Source organism: Phocoena phocoena, chromosome 16 (genome assembly GCF_963924675.1).
Source record: "Phocoena phocoena chromosome 16, mPhoPho1.1, whole genome shotgun sequence".
In the NCBI taxonomy this organism is placed as follows: domain Eukaryota; kingdom Metazoa; phylum Chordata; class Mammalia; order Artiodactyla; family Phocoenidae; genus Phocoena; species Phocoena phocoena.
The window spans coordinates 27,051,416-27,072,632 of record NC_089234.1 but is presented as its reverse complement, the minus strand read 5'-3'; the positions used below and the strand labels follow the sequence as shown (position 1 = coordinate 27,072,632).

The 21,217-nt window shown below is 39.0% G+C and overlaps 1 protein-coding gene and 1 pseudogene across 1 annotated transcript in view; both read left to right on the top strand.

Moving 5' to 3' along the window:
• Window positions 1-21,217, top strand: part of BTRC (beta-transducin repeat containing E3 ubiquitin protein ligase) — a 180,056-nt gene that overhangs the window by 18,900 nt on the left and 139,939 nt on the right. The window lies entirely within an intron of this gene.
• On the top strand, window positions 5,846-6,775 carry LOC136136524 (BTB/POZ domain-containing adapter for CUL3-mediated RhoA degradation protein 3 pseudogene; annotated as a pseudogene).

Here is a 21,217-nt window from a genome sequence, read left to right as displayed (position 1 = left end):
AATGATGATTATCTTTTTAATTAAAATAAGAAATCTTTGTTTAAAGTGGCATTCTTTTTTTACGGCCTGTTACAGTCTCTGTAACAATCATTTCTTAAGTCTGAACATTTTATTTCCAGGAATCCATTTATATAAAGCTATGTTTAGACTTAATTAAGGAACAATTCTTACAAAGCTTGTAAATAGCCAGGAAAAAAGGGACCGAAGATAAAACTGACATTCACATTTAACAAAATGATTGTTACAAGGTATGTAATAAGCTATAAAAATACAATAAATCTCTTTTTATAAGAGTTCATATTTTTTGGTTCTTGTTTTCAAGGGTATTTAAGGAGAATATCAAAGCTCTGGAAAGTGACATCTGTTTTGCTGAATGGACTAGTGATAACTTCTTTTGTCTCTTACTGACAGTATCGGGAGTTCTACACGTCTTCTTGGTGTGCTTTCTTTGAAAATACCTTCTAATCAGTTAAGACTGGGATGTAAATTTTATATTGTGCCATAGTGAAAACAAGACCTAGTTCTCATCTCACTTATACTGCTTTCTAGAAGTTAGACAACTTTGGGCAAGTTGCTTAACCTCCGAGTCTCATTTTCCTCATCTGGAAAGGTGATAATTGTTTCGATAATAATTCAATAATAATTATAATAATTATAATTTATAATAATTATATAATCATTTATAATATAGTTATTTATATTATATTATATAATTTAATCATTTATATTATATTAAATATAATATAATTATTTATATTATATATAATATAATTATTTATAATTATAACTATTATATTTTTATTATAATTATTAAATAATTATTATAATTATTATAATTTTGAAAATAATTCTCTTCCTGCTTCAAAGAGTTGTTGTGAGGACTAGGTGAAATTATAAATAGTGAAAATATTTTGGAAGTTATATATAGGACTGTGAGCATCCAAGCTACATTTCTTTGTCTCTCTAACCTTGGGTTGTGGTAGCAGTAGTAATAATAAAATAACAGCAATAATGGCAGAAAACACTTATAGCTCAGTATGTACAGTGTAGGATTCTAGGCACTCAACATATATTAACTCATTTGATCCTCTCACCTTATTAGGTATGTATTATCCCTGATTGTTATTATCCCTGATTTACAGACATGGAAACTGAGGCACAGAGAGGTTAAGTTACTTCCTTAAGATCATACAGTTGGAGGGACCCCTGGTGGTCCAGTGGTTAAGACTCCACACTCCCAGAGCAGGGGGCCCAGGTTGGATCCCTGGTCAGGGAACTAGATCCTGCATGCCACAAGACCCGGTGCAGTCAAATAAATAAATAAACAAATAATTAAAAAAAAATCATACAGTTGGAGAAATATGGATTTGAAGAGGGGAATGGGTGGTATCAATCATTTTTCAAATCTATAGAAAAATTGAGAAAAGCATTCATATATCCCTCACCTGGATTGGCCAAGTGTTAACATTTTGCCATATTTGATTTTTTTCCTCTCTGTATAGCTATACTTTCCTTTCTAAATCATTTGAAAGTTGTAGACATCATGATATTTCACCTCTACTAAAGCATGTATTTCCTAACACGGGCACTGTCTTTCATAACCACAATGCAGGATCCCACTCAGGAGATTTAACAGTGATAACATTTTACTATTCAATATATAGTTTACATTCAGATTTCCCCAATGGTTCCAGTAGTGTCCTTTATAGCCTCCTTTTTTGAAATTCATGATCCAGTCACATGTTACACATAGTTATGTCTCTTTAGTCTCCTTTAATTTACAATAGTTCCCTCGTCTTTTTATTCTTGAAATTGAAATTTTTGAAGAGTCCAGGCAAGTTTTACAGAATGTCTCTCATTTGGATTTGTCTGATTGTTGTCCATGGTTAGATTCAGGTTAAAAAATTTGGCAGGAATATATGTTGTAGTTTCTCAGTGCATTACATCAGAAAGTACACGATGTTATTTTGTTCCTTTATCGGTGTTGCTAAGTTTGATCATTTTATTAAGGCTGTATTCACCAGATTTCTCCATTGTAAAGGTATATTTGGAATTAATATGTGCTCAGTGGAGTGAAACTTGGAAACTGTGTAAATAACTTGTTTCCCAGCATTGTTTCTCCCTATAGTTTTGGCATCCACTGATGATTGTTGTGTAGAAATTGTAAAATCAGCCCATTTATTTTTAGGCAGTTCTAAGTGTTTTTTTTTTTTTTTCCTTCTTGACTTTGAAATGGTGACTGTTTCCTATTTTGGGAAGATAATATGTAAACTTTGTCATTTTAATTTTATTTTTTATAAATTTATTTGTTAATTTATTTAATTTTTGGCTGAGTTGGGTCTTCGTTGCTGTTCTCGGGCTTTCTCTAGTTGTAGTGAGTGGGGGCTGCTCTTCGTTGCGGTGTGTGGGCTTCTCATTGAGGTGGCTTCTCTTGTTGCGGAGCATGGGCTCTAGGTGCGCGGGCTTCAGTAGTTGCAGCACACGGGCTCAGTAGTTGTGGCTTGCGGGCTCTAGAGCGCAGGCTCAGTAGTTGTGGCATACGGGCTTAGTTGTTCCGCGGCATGTGGGATCTTCCTGGGCCAGGGCTCGAACCCGTGTCTCCTGCATTGGCAGGCGGATTCTTAACCACTGCACCACCAGGGAAGTCCCTTTATTTTTGTTTTTGAACTTAGCCTAATTAAAATTTACTTTTTACATTCTAATTTATAGGTTATATGCTTTATAATTTTTATCCTCGGTGGAAAACACTGCTAAAGCTGCTTAAATAATTGGGTTTAGTTTTTAAAGCCTTGTGGTACTAAAAGCTGCAACAGAAGTTCCTGGAGGGCTTGCGTTTTCCATTCCATAGGCCTGGGGTGGAGCCTGAAAATCTGCATTTCTAACTAGTTTCCAGATGATGCCGCTGGTTCTGGGATCACACACTTTGAGACTCACTGTGGCTTTTCTAGGCCTTTCAAGGCGATTTGCTCATAATTATTTGGGCTTTTTTTTTTTTTTTCTACTTGTTTGTTTTCTCTGGTAGACATGAGAGTAGTGTGGTTATAGTATAGTGGAATAAGTTGAAGTTTGTATTAGTTAATTTTGATAAATGTTGGAAAAATTATGGGAATTGGCTAAATTACTGAATAGTATCTCATTAATCTAATTCACAATTGTGTTGTAATGAAAATGGCTGTAGGCTGTCTTAAAACTTACTGTGACATTTATATTTTTTGGGATTTTCTTTACTTCACTTAAACACTGATCCCTTAGTTTTGACCGAATGAGATGTCCATTGTGGTCATTTGGGGCTTTCAGGATTTAAGTGATCCCTGCATACATTTCAACAACTTGGTTCTGTTAGGTCTGTGCAATTAGTAAAGCAAGTGGCACATTTGTTATGTCATAGAGATATTTTTGCTTCTATGGAATTTGGCCAGATTGTCCTCCTCCCTTGCTTCCCCTATTAGAAATGCTATAAACATCAGAAAGAAAAGGATGACCTTACTATTTGTTTCCCAGACTAAATCACAGCCTTGAAGCAGCTCTTTACTTCCGAATAAAAAGTTTAATTTCACGCCCTGACTAGTGCTTGTACGTGCAGGTAGATATTTATTTTATGCAGCTAAACTGGTCTGCTTTTGCAAATTACTTGCCAGTCAGCAGAGCTATAATTTCTTATGAGTAGTTGGTGGTAAATTATAGTTCTTATTAGTAAGCTTTGTGTGTGTGTGTTTTCAATATGTACTTATGAAGCAGAAGTGGGAATCAGTCAACAAACTTTGACCAGACTAGGATTTGACTAGTAGCTTTTTTCAAGGCTCAGGGATTGGGACTCCCCTGGTGGCTCAGTGGTTGAGAATCCGCCTGCCAATGTAGGGGACATGGGTTCGAGCTCTGGTCCAGGAAGATCCCACATGCTGCGGAGCAACTAAGCCCTTGCACCACAACTACTGAGCCTGCGCTCTAGAGCCCACAAGCCACAACTACTGAGCCCACGTGCTACAATAACTGAGCCCGCGTGCCTACAGCCCGTGCTCCACAACAAGAGAAGCCACCGCAATGAGAAGCCCACGCACCGCAATGAAGAGTAGCCCCCGCTCACTGCAACTAGAGAAAGCCCACGCGCAGCAATGAAGACCCAACACAGCCAAAAATAAATAAATAAAAAAGGCTCAGGGATTGATGAATTTGGACTAACAATTCCAATTAATTATGTAAACCAGTAAGAAAGAGTGAGATCTTGTTTTCAATTGATGTGAAAATGTACCCAGAACCTAGAAAGAATGATGCCTGGTAGAAAGGATTAAAGAAGAGATTCTCTTTCTTATTGAGAAATAGAATATGTTGTAGTTAAAATTTGAGTTTTGAAATTGGAGGGCACTATTTTTTTATTTTTGGCTGCATTGGGTCTTCATTGATGCACGCAGGCTTTCTCTAGTTGCAGCGAGCGGGGGCTACTCTATGTTGCGGTGCGCCTGCTTCTCATTGCGGTGGCTTCTCTTGTTGCCTAGCATGGGCTCTAGGCGTGCGGGCTTCAATAGTTGTGGCGCACGGGCGTAGTTTCTCCGCGGCATGTGGGATCTTCCCGGACCAGGGCTCGAACCCGTGTCCCCTGCATTGGCAGGCGGATTCGTAACCACTGCGCCACCAGGGAAACCCTGGAGGGCACTATTGGGCTGAAGTTTTAATTGAAGCCATGAAGTTTAAAAAATTTTTATTTTAAAGTGAGACTGACTTTTATTGAACTTGGATTAAGAGAAAATGCCATGAATCAGAAGGAGACAAAGTTCTACTTCCTTAATAAGTGGGTCAGTTATTTGCTTTGACTGAGATGTCACTAATTTTGTGTGGGCTTTGAGTCTAGAGGGGTTATCTAAGTCGAGGCTTCATAAACTTTTTTGTTCATGGACCTCACTGAAAATCTTTTGTATGTCATGAGATACTCTCCCCAGACATGCACATGAGTATACCTTTTGTACATGATTTCAAGAGGTTCAGAGATCCTTGAATCCTATCCATGGGTCCCGATCTAGCCTTATTTTAGTGTTGTTACATAATGTATTTTAATTTAAAATTTGTTGTTGATAATTACCATTTCAACATAAGCAGTTGTGACTTTAATAAGGGTATGACTATCAGGTCTGAGCTTCATCATAAAATGGCATTTTGAGAAGCTAATGAAATATTATGTTATTTGATAGTATCAGGAAAAAGGGTACAGACTTGACTGGTGGGTATCAAACATCCTACTGGAATGTCCTGTTCTTAATTTTCTAATCCCCCTAGCCACCCAGGCAAGCAGGCACAATTTATCCCTATCTGTGATGATAGAATTTTACTTGTCAGGGATATATGGATAGTTACACTTAATACTTTATTTGCTATCCTACTGATATTTCCATGCTGTTTCTACTTTTATCAGTTTTATTAAAGAAAGAGTATGACCAAGCAAATGCCCAGCAACGTCAATTTACCCTAGTAAGTGCACTTTACATCTAGGAGATTGGGAATACACTCTTTTGTATCACGGTGAGCCTTAAACACTGTCAACATGTTCAGTTATTTAGACTCTTCAGCTCTGGGAGGGCTGGGAAACATCGTTTTCCCTTTTTCTTCATCCTCTTAAGGTATCAACACTGGGAATCTGTCCACCTACTTAGCTCATTCAAAAAACAGTGGTTTGCGGTCATTTTAGATCAGTAGTAGTACACTTTGGGCAAAAGGCCTTGTTTGAATCATAGACTATGACTTCTTCCTTTTAAAAATGAGCGAAGGCCTCGCCTCCGCCTCAGGCTCATGCGAGCTGGGTGTTTCCTGTGTCTCTCAGTCCGGGTTTGGAGACTCCAGTGTCCTCCAGCTTTTCATGGAAGAGATATCAGGAGAAAGTGTGGTGAGCTCAGCAGTACCAGTGGCTGCGACCCACACCACTTCGTTCAAGGGCACGAGCCCCAGATCCAAGTACATGAAGCTGAACGTGGGCGGAGCCCTGTACTACACCACCATGCAGACGCTGACCAAGCAGGACACTAGGCTGAAGGCCGTGTTCAGCAGGTGCATAGAGATGCTCACGGACAGTGAAGGCTGGATCCTCATTGACCAGTGTGGGAAGCTCTATGGTACGATACTCAATTACCTTTGTGACAGGGCGGTCCCCTTGCCCGAGAGCCACCGGGAGATTGAGGAGCTGCAGGAAGAAACCAAGTACTACCTCGTCCAGGGCCTGGTGGAAGAGTTCCAGGCAGCCCTGCAAAACAAAGATACTTATGAGCCTTTCTGCAGAGTTCCTGTTATCACCTCATCCAAGGAAGAACAGAAACTTATAGTGACTTCAAATAAGCCAGCCGTGAAGTTGCCCTACAACAGAAGTAACAACAAATACTCGTATACCAGCAATTCTGACGACAATATGTTGAAGAACATCGAACTGTTTGATAAACTGTCTCTGTGCTTTGATGGAAGGGTCCTGTTCATAAAGGATGTCATTGGGGATGAAATCTGCTGCTGGTCCTTCTACAGCCAGGGCCACAGGATCGCTGAAGTCTGCTGTACCTCTATCGTCTACACCACGGAGAAGAAACAGACCAAGGTGGAGTTCCCTGAAGCCCGGATCTATGAGGAGACCCTGAATATTTTGCTGTATGAGGCCCAGGATGACCGGGGACCTGACAGCGCGCTTCTGGAGGCCACAGGTGGGGTGGCCGGTTGCTCCCACCACCTGGACGAGGATGACGAGCGGGCGGATCTACATTGCCCAGATCTGTTGAAGGGGCAGGCCTGTTGTCCCTTCAGCTGATCTGTGGTCTGGTGCTTGTTGGGACCCCGCAGGGTCTGACCAAGGGCAAAGCTGCCCCTTCCCCTGCCCTCCTTGTTGACCCACTCCATCCTGGGAAGGCCGCCTGGCCTGCTCACAGGCATAGTGCACAAACCACTGCCCGGTGGGCTCCATTCCTTCCTCCTCGGCCTTCTGCCCCATTAAGCGGGGCTTACTGCCCCCAGCGGATGCCCTGCCCTTTGCTTAGAAGAAATTAAACACGGCCCCAGACTCTGTTCTGGCGTTCAGACAGGACCACCGCTCACACCAGCAGCCTCAGGATGGCTCGCCTGCTGTCAATGTAGCTGTCACCTGGAAATCCCTTCCTGTCTAGGCCTCTGATTCTTACACAGTGTGGAGCGGCCTTCAGCGAGTAGACCAAGAGGACGTGCAGATCCCTTTGGGTCCAGTCAGTGTGTGTGTTCGTGTTAGTTTAAGGGACGTGTGCGACTGTGGATGAGGATGTGTGCCCGTGGGGCCTGGGTGGCCCGCACTGGATCCCTGCTGTCTGCACGGCGCTTGTGTGGGACGGACGTTCTCGGTTACCTACCTCCCTGTCTCCTCTGTGTCCATGACGCACAGGGGGAGTGGTGACGAATGTGGGTGGTTGAGACTAGGCTGGTAGAGTAGTTCCAAGGAGATTCGGTTGTGTGTTAAAGTATGGATGGGCTTTTTTTTTAAATATAAATTTATTTGTTCATTTTTGGCTGGGTTGAGTCTTCATTGCTGTGCGCGGGCTTTCTCTAGTTGCGGCGAGCAGGGGCTGCTCTTCGTTGTGGTGTGCAGGCTTCTCATTGCAGTGGCTTCTCTTGTTGCGGAGCACAGGCTCCAGGCGTGCGGGCTTCAGTAGCTGTGGCACACAGGCTCAGCAGTTGTGGCTCGCGGCTCTAGAGCGCAGGCTTAGTAGTTGTGGCGCACGTGTTTCATTGCTCCGCGGCATGTGGGATCTTCCTGGACCAGGGCTTGAACCCGTGTGCCCTGCATTGACAGGCGGATTCTTAACCACTGCGCCACTAGGGAAGCCCAGGATGGGTTTTGTCTGCTCTTCGAGGGAAACGTTACTGTTTTATGCCAAAGCTATTAATACAGGCAGCCTTTGATAGAGTGTGTTCCCAAAAAACGAGTTTATATTTTGAAATGGCTTTTACTGCTCATACTTTGTACATCCTGCCTTACTTGTGACAGTTGTATGCCTTTATTTTGTATCCAGCAACAAAGCCTACAATAAAACTTTAAAACAATCATGACCGAACCTAAAAATCATGTATCAGGTGGATGCTTTTTAAACTGTTGTGTGGGAAACTTTCATATTAGGCCATTTGGATTTTATTAAGTGCTAAGGATGGGACTTAAATAATGTTTTGTAAATATTTTATACAGTTTAAGTTTTAAACACCAACCCTGCTGTTTGGGTTGAACTTTTTTAGAAAATTAAAGTGAATGTCAGTTGTGATGTTTTCTGTAGGATTGGAAAAGCCATCATGTAAGTTCTTTTTTTAAAATGTTTATGTGAAGAGTAACTTTGTGGAACAGTCTGATTAGCTGGGGCTTCTACACCTTATGACCAAACGTTTCTGGCCGTCTCTCTACTTTCACATTTCCTCCAACTTTGCACTTGTAGTTTATAGTCTTTGCTTCCCTGGGATATGAACAAGTTCTTGAAACATTCCATGGTGAGTGATACTGTTAGTTGCATACAGCCATGAGCTGACAATGACAAAGTGTGGGCTGGTCCAAGCTCTGTTATCAGACATATTTTACAAGGAACTGATTTCTTACGTGAGCACTAAGGGCAAACAAAAGTCAATATTTGTATTTAAGAACCATCCAAGTAAAACACTGGCCTAAGATTTGGTAAAGAGTAAAGTTTTATTACACTGTAATAACTTAAAATGGAAAAAGCAGAACAGCTTTGGGTCCCTCGTAATGAGGTTTTTTTCAAATAAGTCATTTGATTGTGGTGACTGGGTGCCTCTGCCCACAATGGTTCGGGCCTTGCCTCTCCATTGTCCTCCTGCAGTGGTTTAGTGGGGCAGTCGCTGTGCAGGTACCACGGCCCTCCCTCTGGAATGTGTGCTCTCTAGGTCTCCACCCAGAGTCATTGTAACATGTGTGTGTCACTAACCTGTCTGTCTCTTTGTGCCATGGAAAAAAACACTATGAGCTTCAGAAGTAGTCATTGTATGTTATACAAGCATCTGTGGACATATATAAAATAAAAGTTATATAACACTTATACTTAAAAAAAAAAAGAGCAAACTGAGACCCAAAGAGGTCATGTGACTCGTTCAAGGTTACAGTTGATGACAGCCTGGATTAGAGCCCACATTTCCCTAATCAGAGCCTAGTTGGTTAACTTTTGACTCTTTTTGTTTTGTTTGTGGTTGAGCTTGTGTTTCTTCCACTGGATGTGATTGATAGATGAATTGAAGGGTGTGTGTGTGGGTGTTTAATTAGTGCTTCTATGACTTCTTTAAGAAAGCCTTTTCTACCCTAAGGTTATGAAAATAGTCTCATATTTTCCACTAGAAGCTTGATAGTTTTGCCTTTTACATTTAGAATGTTAGTCTCTCTAGAATTGATCTTTGCGTTTGTGAGGAAGGAATTTCATTTCATTTTTTTCCATATGGATTTCCAGTGTCCCAAGCATCATCTACTGGAAGAATATGTATTCTCCACTGATCTGCAGAGCTACCTCCATCATAAATCATGTCCTTAGGTGCATTGGTTTGATTTTGGATTCATTATTCTGTATACTTTTCTATTTATTTATCCCTGTATCAGTACCATGCAGCTTTATTCATATAGCTTTATAATAAGCCTTGATATATAGAAGTTAACTATTGATAGAAATCAAAATATGGAGTTATAAAAATATTTGTTTTTGAATATGTAAAACATGCAACACAGTACAAAATTCAAAAAATACAAAAGGGTATATATCAGAAAATCTCTTTACTCATCTTTGTAGCATTTATTTTCCCTCCCTGGAGACCACCACTTTTTCTTGTTTCTTGGAGATTAGTTTAAATTGGATTCTATAAGGAGTTTTCTGGAAGACACCTACCATGGATTAAATACTAAAATTTGAAAACCTTTGGTAGGGAAGATGGCTTTTTTGTTTGTTTGTTTTGTTTTTTAAATGTTAAGAGGCAATGGTGTATAAAGAAAGAGCACTCTCTTGAGCCAGATGGTTTAATAACCATTTGACCCTTAGACAAATGCTGGAGTTCCTTAGCCCTTGGTTCTGTTTCCTGTCTATACTTTCTTCCTATTTCTCATCTTGTAAAACAGCGGTAATGATAAACCACACATCCTACCTCATGAAGTCATTGTAGGAAGTAAATCTAACAACACTGTTTTTCAGTTTTGATGTCCATATGATAATTTTTCATAAATGAGCTTTTTTTTTTTTTTTTTTTTTTTTACATTTGGCTGTGCCAGGTCTTAGTTGCGGCACGTGGGATGTTCGTTGCTGAGTGCGGGATCTTTGTTGCAACAGGCAGGATCTTTTTCTTTTAGTTGCAGTATGTGAACTCTTGGTTGTGGCATGTGGGATCTAGTTCCCTGACCAGGGATTGAACCTGGGCCCCCTGCACTGGGAGCACGGAGTCTTAGCCACTGGACCACCAGGGACGTCCCTAAGTGAGGTGTTTTTTTTTTTTTTTTTAATTAGAACAAATTTGAAAAGTAGAAAAAATAATCAAAAAACAATGAACGAATGAGGGGCCATAACTGCCAACCCCTTTGTATTATGGAACTCCCAGTCTGCCAGTGGAACAGTTGGTTCGTAGGTGACACATTTGACTGTCTAATATCAGATCAAATGATGGAACCATTTTTTGTGTATGGTGTTAAAGAATGTTCTAGCTTCATTTTTTAACATGTAGCTGTCCAGTTTTCCCATCACCATTTATTGAAGAGACTGTCTTTTCTCCATTGTATAGTCTTGCCTCCTTTGTCGTAGATTAATTGACCATAGGTGCATTGGTTTCTTTCTGGGCTTTCTGACCTGTTCCATTGATGTATATTTCTGTTTTTGTGCCAGTACCACACTTTTGATGACTGTAGCTTTGTAGTATAGTCTGAAGACAGAGAGCCTGATTCCTCCAGCTCCCTTTTTCTTTCTCAAGATTGCTTTAGCTATTTGGGGTCTTTTTTGTGTCTCCATACAAATTAAAAAAATTTTTTTGATCTAGTTCTGTGAAAAATGCCATTGGTAGTTTGATAGGGATTGCATTGAATCTATAGATTGCCTTGGGTAGTATAGTCATTTTCACAATATTGATTCTTCCAATCCAAGCATATGGTATATCTTTCCATCTGTTTGTGTCGTCTTCAATTTCTTTCATCAGCATCTTACAGTTTTCACAGTACAGGTCTTTTACCTCCTTAGGTAGGTTTATTCCTAGGTATTTTATTCTTTTTGTTGCAGTGGTGAATGGAGTTGTTTCCTTAATTTCTCTTTCTGATCTTTCGTTGTTAGTGTATAGAAATGCAAGAGATTTCTGTGCATTAATTTTGTATCTTGCAGCTTTACCAAATTCATTGATTAGCTCTAGTAGTTTTCTGGTGGCATCTTTAGGATTCTCTATGTATAGTATCATGTCATCTGCAAACAGTGACAATTTTACTTCTTTTCCAATTTGGATTGCTTTTATTTCTTTTTCTTTTCTGATTGCTGTGGCTAGGACTTCCAAAACTACGTTGAATAAAAGTGGAGAGAGTGGGCATCCTTGTCTTGTTCCTGATCTTAGAGGAAATGCTTTCAGCATTTCACCATTGAGTATGATGTTAGCTGTAGGTTTGTCATATATGGCCTTTATTATGTTGAAGTAGGTTCCCTCTGTGCCCACTTTCTGGAGAGTTTTTATCATAAATGGGTGTTGAATTTTGTCAAAAACTTTTTCTGCATCTATTGAGATGATCATATGGTTTTTCTTCTTTAATTTGTTAATATGGTGTATCACATTGATTGATTTGCGTATATTAAAGACTCGCTTGCATCCCTGGGATAAACCCCACTTGATCAGGATTGTAAAATTACAATCCTTTTAATGTGTTGTTGGATTCTGTTTGGTAGTATTTTGTTGAGGATTTTTGCGTCTGTGTTCATCGATGTTACTGGTCTATAATTTTCTTTTTTTGTAATATCTGTCTGGTTTTGGTATCAGGGTGACGGTGGCCTCATAGGATGAGTTTGGGAGTGTTTCTTCCTCTGCAGTTTTTTGGGAGAGTTTGAGAAAGATGGGTGTTAGCTCTTCTCTAAATGTTTGATAGAATTCACCTGTGAAGCCATTTGGTCCTGGACTTTTGTTTGTTGGAAGAGTTTTAATCACAGTTTCAATTTCAGGACTTATGATTGGTCTGTTCATATTTTCTGTTTCGTCCTGGTTCAGTCTTGGGAGTCATTCTTAAACACCACCACAAAAATAAACTGAAAATGGATTAAAGACCTATATGTAAGACCGGGTACTATAAAACTCTTAGAGGAAAACATAGGCAGAACACTCTTTGAAATAAATTGCAGCAGTATCTTTTTCAATTCATCTCCCAGAGTAATGGAAATAATAACAAAAATAAACAAATGGGACATAATTAAACTCAAAAGCTTTTGTACAGCAAAGGAAACCATAAACAGAATGAAAAGACAACCCACAGAATGGGAGAAAATAGTCTCAAATGATGCGACTGACAAGGAATTAGTCTCCAAAATTTACAAACAGCTCATGCGGCTCAATATCCAAAAAACAAACAACCCAATAAAAACATGGGCAGAAGACCTGAATGGACATTTCTCCAAAGAAGACATACAGATGGTCAGTAGACACATGAAAAAGATGCTTGACATCTCTAATTATTAGAGAAATACAAATTAAAACTACAATGAAATATCACCTCACACCAGTCAGAATGGCCATCATCAAAAAATCTATTATATAAACAGTAAATGATGGAGAGGGTGTAGAGAAAAGGAAACCCTCCTACAGTGTTGGTGGGAATGTAAATTGGTACAGCCACTATGGAGAACAATATGGAGGTTCCTTAAAAAACTAAAAATAAAAAAAAAAATTAAAAAAAAAAAACCTAAAAATAGAGTTACCATATGATCCAGCAGTCCCACTTCTGGGCATATATCTGGAGAAAAACATGGTCCAAAAGGATACATGCACCCCAGTGTTCATTGTAGTACTGTTTACAGACATGGAAGCAACCTAAATGTCCATTGACAGATGAATGGATAAAGATGTGGTACATATATACAATGGAATATTACTTAGCCATTAAAAAGAATGAAATAATGCCATTTGCAGCAACATGGATAGACCTGGAGATTATCATACTAAGTGAAGTAAGAGAAAGACAAATATCATATGATAGCACTTATATGCAGAATCTAAAAGAAAGATGACACAGATGAACTTATTTTTTTTTTAAATGAGGGAACAAGTGTTAGTCTATATTATAAAAATCAGAAAACATTAATTTCTTTTTAATATCAAATTAATTTTAATAGAAGTTTAATTTTTTTCCCCCTGTACACCAAAGGATCATCCTGCCTACCTCCTGGCATGTGCACTTTGGAAACCAACTGGTCTAACACATAGGAGGAAGATGCCTTATGGTAGAATTGAGTTCTTTGCCTTTCACATTCTCTTCAAATTTCATACATCATTGAAAGGCATTTGAATGAGAAAACTAATCTTTAAAACAAGCATAGCAGTATAATGCAAACTTCTTCTACTGTATGTTGTGCCCTTCTAAAACTAAGTATATGCTTTGGAATCCATACCTAGGTCTTCCTTTATTCTAATGTTATAATAAATAAATTAAAGATTTTACAGAATATGGACATTGTTTAGCTGGACAAAAAGATGTTTCCATTTCAATTCTCTTTGGAAGATTAATATTCTTGTAGGGCTAGGGGTGGAGATTGATGACTAAAGGTACATTATAATTTCTTATTAAAGAAGATGACTCTTTGATAACTTATTTTTTTATGATAATGTATTCTTTCAGTTTGGAAAAGTTATTCAGAATGGTTCAAATAGCAATAAAATTATTTTTAAGTTTTGGAAATTGGACCTTTCCAGATCCAATTGCCAGTGACTGATATAATTAAGCTTTATAAATCACTACATCGTACCTTGGAATGTAGAAGTACATTTAGATCTCTTGTGTATATATAGAATTCTTACCTCTTAAAATCACAGGAAAGGTACCATTTTGAAGTATTCAGTTCGCCTGGCTTGTGGACTTCACTTTGCTTATATTGGGGACACTAGTTTATTCATGAGATAAGGGTTTTTGGTCCTTTTAAATACTCAATTATATATCTGAATGAACGCTTTGACCAGCGCAGTAGTATCAAAAGTAAAGCTAAAAGCAGGTTCTTCCCCCACTCTCCTCCTCTCTACAAACACACAGAGATCACAGACTCACTAATTATGAGTAGAGCATAACTACTTATCTTAGGAACAGAGAAGAGAAATAAGGAAGGCCCTAACCTGGAGAGAGTAAGGGTTTAAATTCTTACCGCTTTGGACAGGATATAGCACTCGAGAAGAGTTGGTAGGGGCATGTCCCAGTAGCCTGCAAGTCCCTATGGAGTGCGTGGCTAGACATTAGGGCAGGAATAGCAATTCCACCAGTGAGTTCCAGCAGGTGTGATAGCAATAGCATAGATCTGAATGCGTGTCTGTTCGCGGCAGACTGCCCTGGTGATGAGGCCAGAGCCTGTCTTTTGAGAGGTATTCTGGATGAATCGTGGCTGTTACCAAGAATGCCAAGCCACACATGCACAGATAATTCACCAATCCTATCAAAGTGCATCACAAAAATCCAGTCTTGAGACTCCAATTTCAACAGCATTAGCACCTAAATTCACATTATTGCACTATAATAAAATTACATCATTTTGCTTATAGCCTAGGACCTACTGGCTTCAGCTAATTTATTAAGTCATTGCAAGGTAACAGTTACTTGGGAGTTTAAGCCTTAGAAAGGATTTTCTTGAGGTTCCCTACCAGTACTATGGAAAGAAGAAAGCAGGGTTAGAGAGAGATGGGCTTTTGTGTACGATTTTAGCCCAGTTTGTTGGTTTCATTTTCATGTGAGAGTCTATCCAGGTTGCCCAGGATTGGAATCCATTTGGTGCTAGTTTCTCTCCTTTTCTGTCAGTACCCTCTGTGCTGCCATTCCCCCTCTCTCAACCAATCCTTTAAGTAGTATAACTACCCATTTGCTCTAGCTACCTTTTTTTTTTTTTTAATTATCATTGTTTTGGAGTTCTCATTTTCTTGTATGGAAAAGATTCTGAAGAAAAGATCTTGGACTACCCTGGTGGTGCAATGGTTAAGAATCCGCTGTCAGGGTTCATTCAGCCTTGGTCTGGGAAGATCCCACATGCTGTGGAGCAACTAAGCCCGTGTGCCACAACTACTGAGCCTGCGCTCTAGAGCCTGCAAGCCACAACTACTGAGCCCCCATGCCGCAACTACTGAGCCCCCGTGCCGCAACTACTGGAGCCCGCATGCCTAGAGCTCATGCTCCACAACAAGAGAAGCCACCCTGGTGAGAAGCCCTTGCACCGCAACGAAGAGTAGCCCCTGCTTGCTATAACTAGAGAAAGCCCACGCGTAGCAGTGAAGACCCAACTCAGCCAAAACTAAATAAATAAATTAATTAATTAAACAAAAACAGATCTTGATCCAGTCATTATTTTTGCTGTTTACATTTGCCAACCCTCTCCTCTTTTTTTTTTTTTTTTTTTTTTTTTGCGGTACGCGGGCCTCTCACTGTTGTGGCCTCTCCCGTTGTGGAGCACAGGCTCCGGACGCGCAGGCTCAGCAGCCATGGCTCACGGGCCCAGCCGCTCTGCGGCATGTGGGATCTTCCCGGACCGGGCCACGAACCCGTGTCCCCTGCATCGGCAGGCGGACTCTCAACCACTGCGCCACCAGGGAAGCCCTTCCTCTTTAGTCTTTAAAAAAACTGGCTAAAAACCAAATTGTTAAATTGTTATTTCAGAGGTTGGAAGAGTAGTGGAATTTTTCTTTAAAAAATGAACTTAAGAAAATGATCCTGCTATGATCCTCAGGTTTGGTTAAATAAATCATCTTTTTCAGTTCACTGCAAACTACAAAATTTATTAAATTATCTCAGCTGTGATTAAAATTAAAATGTGTCTTGTTACATTAATATGTGAAAATTAGTTCAATCCTATAAAAATACTACATATTATAAATAATCTTTTAGATGCCTTAGGGAACTAAGGGGGATCTTAGTAACATTAGTAACATTTGCATATTTTCTCCTCAAATAGTAATATTTCCATGTTTTGTTTATAAGCAATAAATATATATACATATTCATGGATATATATACTATGGGAGAATTTTTTTGGGGGCTGTGCTGCTCGGCTTGCAGGATTTTAGGTCCCCAACCACGGATCAAACCCGTGCCCTTTGCAGTGGAAACGTGGAGTCCTAACCACTGGACCTCCATAGAATTCCCACTATGGGAGAGATTTTAATGTATCTTGGTCAGCTGATCAAAGGGCTTAAAAGATCTGAATTTAGTGATTTAAGCTATTAAATTAAAATAACCTTTTGCATATACGGAGTCCTGTTATAGCAAATACTGGTACAAGAAATGGTTGTAACAATTGATAGTTGTTTTTTTTTTTTTTAAAACACACTTTTATGTAGTGACATGATGGTCCTAGTAATGGATATGGTGATCTAGTAGCCAAAATATTTTTAAAAATTTGTGTTGCCGATTTAGAACAATAAATGCTTTTCTTTGTTTCTATAAATAGGAGTTTTTATAAATACCCAATTTATACTATAAAAGAATTTGAAGTGTATGAACTTCTTCAGGATTCTACTACCATGGAAAGCCTTGAATTGAAGGTAAAGATTTTAAAATGGAGTTTACCTAGTATAAAGCCCACTACTTAGAGTTCTGGTATTCCTAACAAATGATGTTGGATTACCACATCAAAGTATGCAGTATAGAACTGTATTCATTCTTTATTTTTCTACTTGGGACAGGTATTAATGAACAGTTTGCCACAGCTCATAATCATGATGATACTGCTATCTTTTGCTTGGGGAAGTCTGTGTAAAAGTAAGTCACTGCTAATGGTAGATAGTCTTTAGGTTTCAGGTTTCAGGTATCAGGTTAAAAAAAATTTTTTTTTTTATGATGAAAGTTCCTATCAAATTAACTCTTCCCTCAAAAGATTTTAAAATGGATTTTTATTACTTAAATAAAATTCTTATGTAAATTTTGTTACTTTCTTCATGGGGAAGTCCAGTGTCCTTAAGAATACAATCCTAAGAGAAAGTTGTTACATATTGGAGAAAGGCAGGATGATTGTGTTGTTATGGCAACTCAAATGGAGAAAATGAAAACAGCACAGATAAGCTGCATCCTGTTGTCATAGCAACCACAGTTGTGAAAATAATTAAAGCTGGTCTAGAAAGGATGTACTGCAGCCTTAGTCAATCAGAAGTATGTAATGTAAGAAAGGACAGGGAGAATTGGTTTTAGACAGAAGTTAAATCCCTCTGGTGCCACAAGTTGCTAGTATCATTGCATATAGACAGATCTCTGTCCTTTCTAATTATATTTCAACTCAGTTTTATTGCCTCAGATCATAATAATGGTAGGAAGGAAAGATAAATACAATAACTATATGAAAAGCTTGTGAATAAAGCTTTTTTGGTAGCACATTTAGAAGGAAATTGAAGTCACAAAATTTTAACTGAAAGTGGCTTTAAAAGAACAGTAAAATGTTTTCATTTTCTCCTCTTTCCCTTCTCTTTTCCCTCATTTCTTACCCAATGCTTTATTTTCATTCTTTTCTATAATCTCTTTTCTGTATCATTTTAGTCTTAAGTGTTGAACTGCAACATAAACGCGTAATGTCATGGCAATTTGTAAAGCATCAAATGAAGCATTGTGACTGCAGATGAACAGATGGGTTTGGTGATAATGATAAGCATCTTGTAGGTGAAATTTGTTTTAGCTATATCCTTCAAACTTTCTCTATAATCAAAGCTTCTTAATTATTTTAAATGCCATTATTTCTTTCCCAACTTCTGTTTGCCCACCATAGCAAAATATTTCTTCCCAGTGGAGTGGAGACATGTTAGGAATGAAAGCTGTGCTCTTTGTTCAGCATCTGGCTGTTTGCACAGGTTTTTGTGGTAATAGAATCGGAATCTCTGTGTTAGAGTATTGATCTGCTGCTTGGTAGGTACTGTGTAAAAGAAGTATCTCAGTAACAATGTGTTAAAGTGGTTTAAGAGCAGTTTCTATTACAAATGGGGTGGAGGAAGATGGAGTTCTGCGAGACTGGACACATGCTATAAATATCCATAAAACTGAGGGGTTGATCTAAAAACTGTGGTGTTGAAATTCCCATATTTCTTCCACATTTAATTGCAAATGATTGAACACTACCTGAGCATGAGTACATGAATGCCGTTGCCCTTTTGCCCTTTAGTAGAAGTTTTTATATTTAATGTTCTTGTGTTGTAGTTGGAAACTGTGGTGTGTGAATGTAAGTCAGTTATGAGAGATAGTATCGACTGACCATAAAAACAGTGTTTTAAAGTAATCCGTTGAATACTTTCAGTCAAAATCCAAATATTAATGTTGACTTGCTTAAATATAAGTTAATTTTCATAAATAGGCTCTTTAAACAATGCTTAATTTTGCCTGACTAGAATCTGTCCTTTGGTATAGGCATAGGGAAGAAAGTTCTTACGTGCAGGCTCAGCGGCCATGGCTTACGGGCCCAGCCGCTCTGCGGCATGTGGGATCCTCGCGGACCGGGGCATGAACCCGTGTCCCCTGCACCGGCAGGCGGACTCCCAACCACTGCGCCACCAGGGAAGCCCAGAAGATTCTTTTTAAAAAAGAGAAGATGGGGAAAGAGAAGAGAGAACTAGAGTTTTTTTGTTTTGAAAGATTTGTAAAATACTAGTCCCTTTTTTTTTTTTTGCGGTATGCGGGCCTCTCACTGTTGTGGCCTCTCCCGTTGCGGAGCACTGGCTCCGGACGCACAGGCTCCGTGGCCATGGCTCACGGGCCCAGCCGCTCTGCGTCATTTGGGATCTTCCCGGACCGGGGCACGAACCCGTGTCCCCTGCATTGGCAGGCGGACTCTCAACCGCTGCGCCACCAGGGGAGCCCTACTCATCCCCTTTATGCTGTTATTTAGTAGTAGTAGGTCATATGTGACTCATGTGACTTAGATCAGACAGCTTAGGCTAGTAAATGGTTCAGGTACCCAGCAAACACGTGAAAGATTCCTTCAACAAGTTAGCTAACATTTTGTAAAGGAGTTAGAAAATGAAAGCCTACCATATGTGCCTGTATAGTGTTATGCCTAGGTATTGTAGCGCACTGGGATATAACAATGCATGAATTTGAATCTCCCTTTCTCTTAGCTTATCTTGGAACAGAAATTTTTGGGGCTAGTTTGTAAATCTGTAAAAACGTTTTATATTAGAATCTGATGTGCTGATTTTAAGATTGGTGTCTAAAAGTGGACAGTGTCATCATCACATCAAATGTCAATGTGCATTTGAGATTTACTAGTTTGCATCTTGGCTTGTGCTAAGTTAGATTGTAAGATCAGGTAGTTAATTTTCTTGGAAGAAGAAAAAAATTAGCTATACTCATCACTCCCCAGTTCACAATTTCTTGTCACATTTCACTTGCTCCAGAAATATTAGTTTTGGAACCTTCTTGTGAATATGTAACTCTTAATACTGATGTCCTGAGAGAAAGGGGAAGAATTTCTTATCTAACCTAAATAATAACCACACCATCACAGAATATGTCCTCACAAACGCATCAAGCAATCAGATAGCCAGTAAACCTATTCTGCTAAATTCCATAAACTGAATGGGGAGGGTAGATTATGTTCATTTTTGTTTCTTACTTGGGAACGTGACACCTGATCTTTGAAATGGTTATTTATTTCATATATTGTAGCTGCCAGTCAGCCAGCCATTTGCAAATAGTGAAATAAACACACTGCTGGAAAGGAGTTTCTTCTCTATGGGTCTGTGGTGCCCAGGAAGTCAGATGTAATGTGGTTCCATTTATTTATGTAGGCATTTATTCTCTTTCTAATGAGCAAGTAGTTTTCTTTTCTCTATTCCTACACAAAAGTTAAATAAAGGAGTACCCAAGGAGGGCTGGGATACTTGGTTTGTAGTAGTTGAAATACCGTTTGATATCAGGGGATCTTTTCATAAAGAGAGTTTCCCTCTCAGTTAAGAAGAAAGCCCCAGAGAGCACTCCCTTTTGATCTCATTGTTAGAGCAAACATATCTGTAGAGAGGGGGATGTTCCAGAAGTCCAGTGTGAGGATTTGTCTCATCATCCTCCACCTCCCAATCAAAGGATTTTACTCTGTGGCTTCTTTTGCTCTTTTTGCCTGTGAAGTGAGGGATAAGAGCTAATTGCTCATATGGCAGCCAGCCTGCCTTAATATGTGGATTATTAACATGATACTGTCCTCTGTTGAGTCATAGCAACTGCTGTGAACAAATGTGTAAATCCATACTGGAAAAAAAGTGTTGCAAATGCCTTTCATCAAAATGGAAGACTGCTTCAACTTCTGTTTACTCCTCTAGTTGCAATCAAGCTTTCTTTTTCTTTTTCCTCTCTTTTCCCTTTCTCCCCTCCCTCTCTCTTTCAGAAATACATAAAGCCTAATCCTCCCAATGAGTACTGTGATCATTTGAAGTTTGTGTATAGGCCAACCCCATCATCAAAAATCGTTGTGTAACCCCATGATTCCCAGGCCTCAGCTGGTGGCCTAGTTATTTCAAACAATATTTAATGCAATAAATTCTAGTGCAATAAAAGAGTTTGGACAGTCCCTTAGAGCTTATTGCAGTGGGATTTGACTTGATTTTAAGAAAATGAAATGCCGGTATAACCAAATAATTTCTTTGTGGCATGATTTAAAAGGCCTTTAAGTACAGGTATAGGAGATTGAGTTTGTAAAACCTAATCTGAATAATTGCAGTTTTATTCTTACCGAGTAAATGAACACTTCAAAAATATAGGAATTCTCCTTACTTAGCATAAGGTGATTTTTAATAATTAGCAAAAGAAATGTAAGTGAACAACCTTACTTTTTGTACTGTTATGGGGAGAATAAAGATACCACCTGGCTGTATGCATAAATTTGTTTACTAAGTTGGTTGATTACTGTAGATGGGTCTTAAAAATGACTTTTTGGTACAGAAAACATGTGGCATCTAGGTATTATGATGCCATGCTGCCTGCTAATGTTGAATATTTTGTGTGATTTTTTTTTTTTAAAGAAAATTGTTCTTACTCATTCAAATTCAACAGTCTTACAGTAAAGTCAGCCATAGACCAAATATT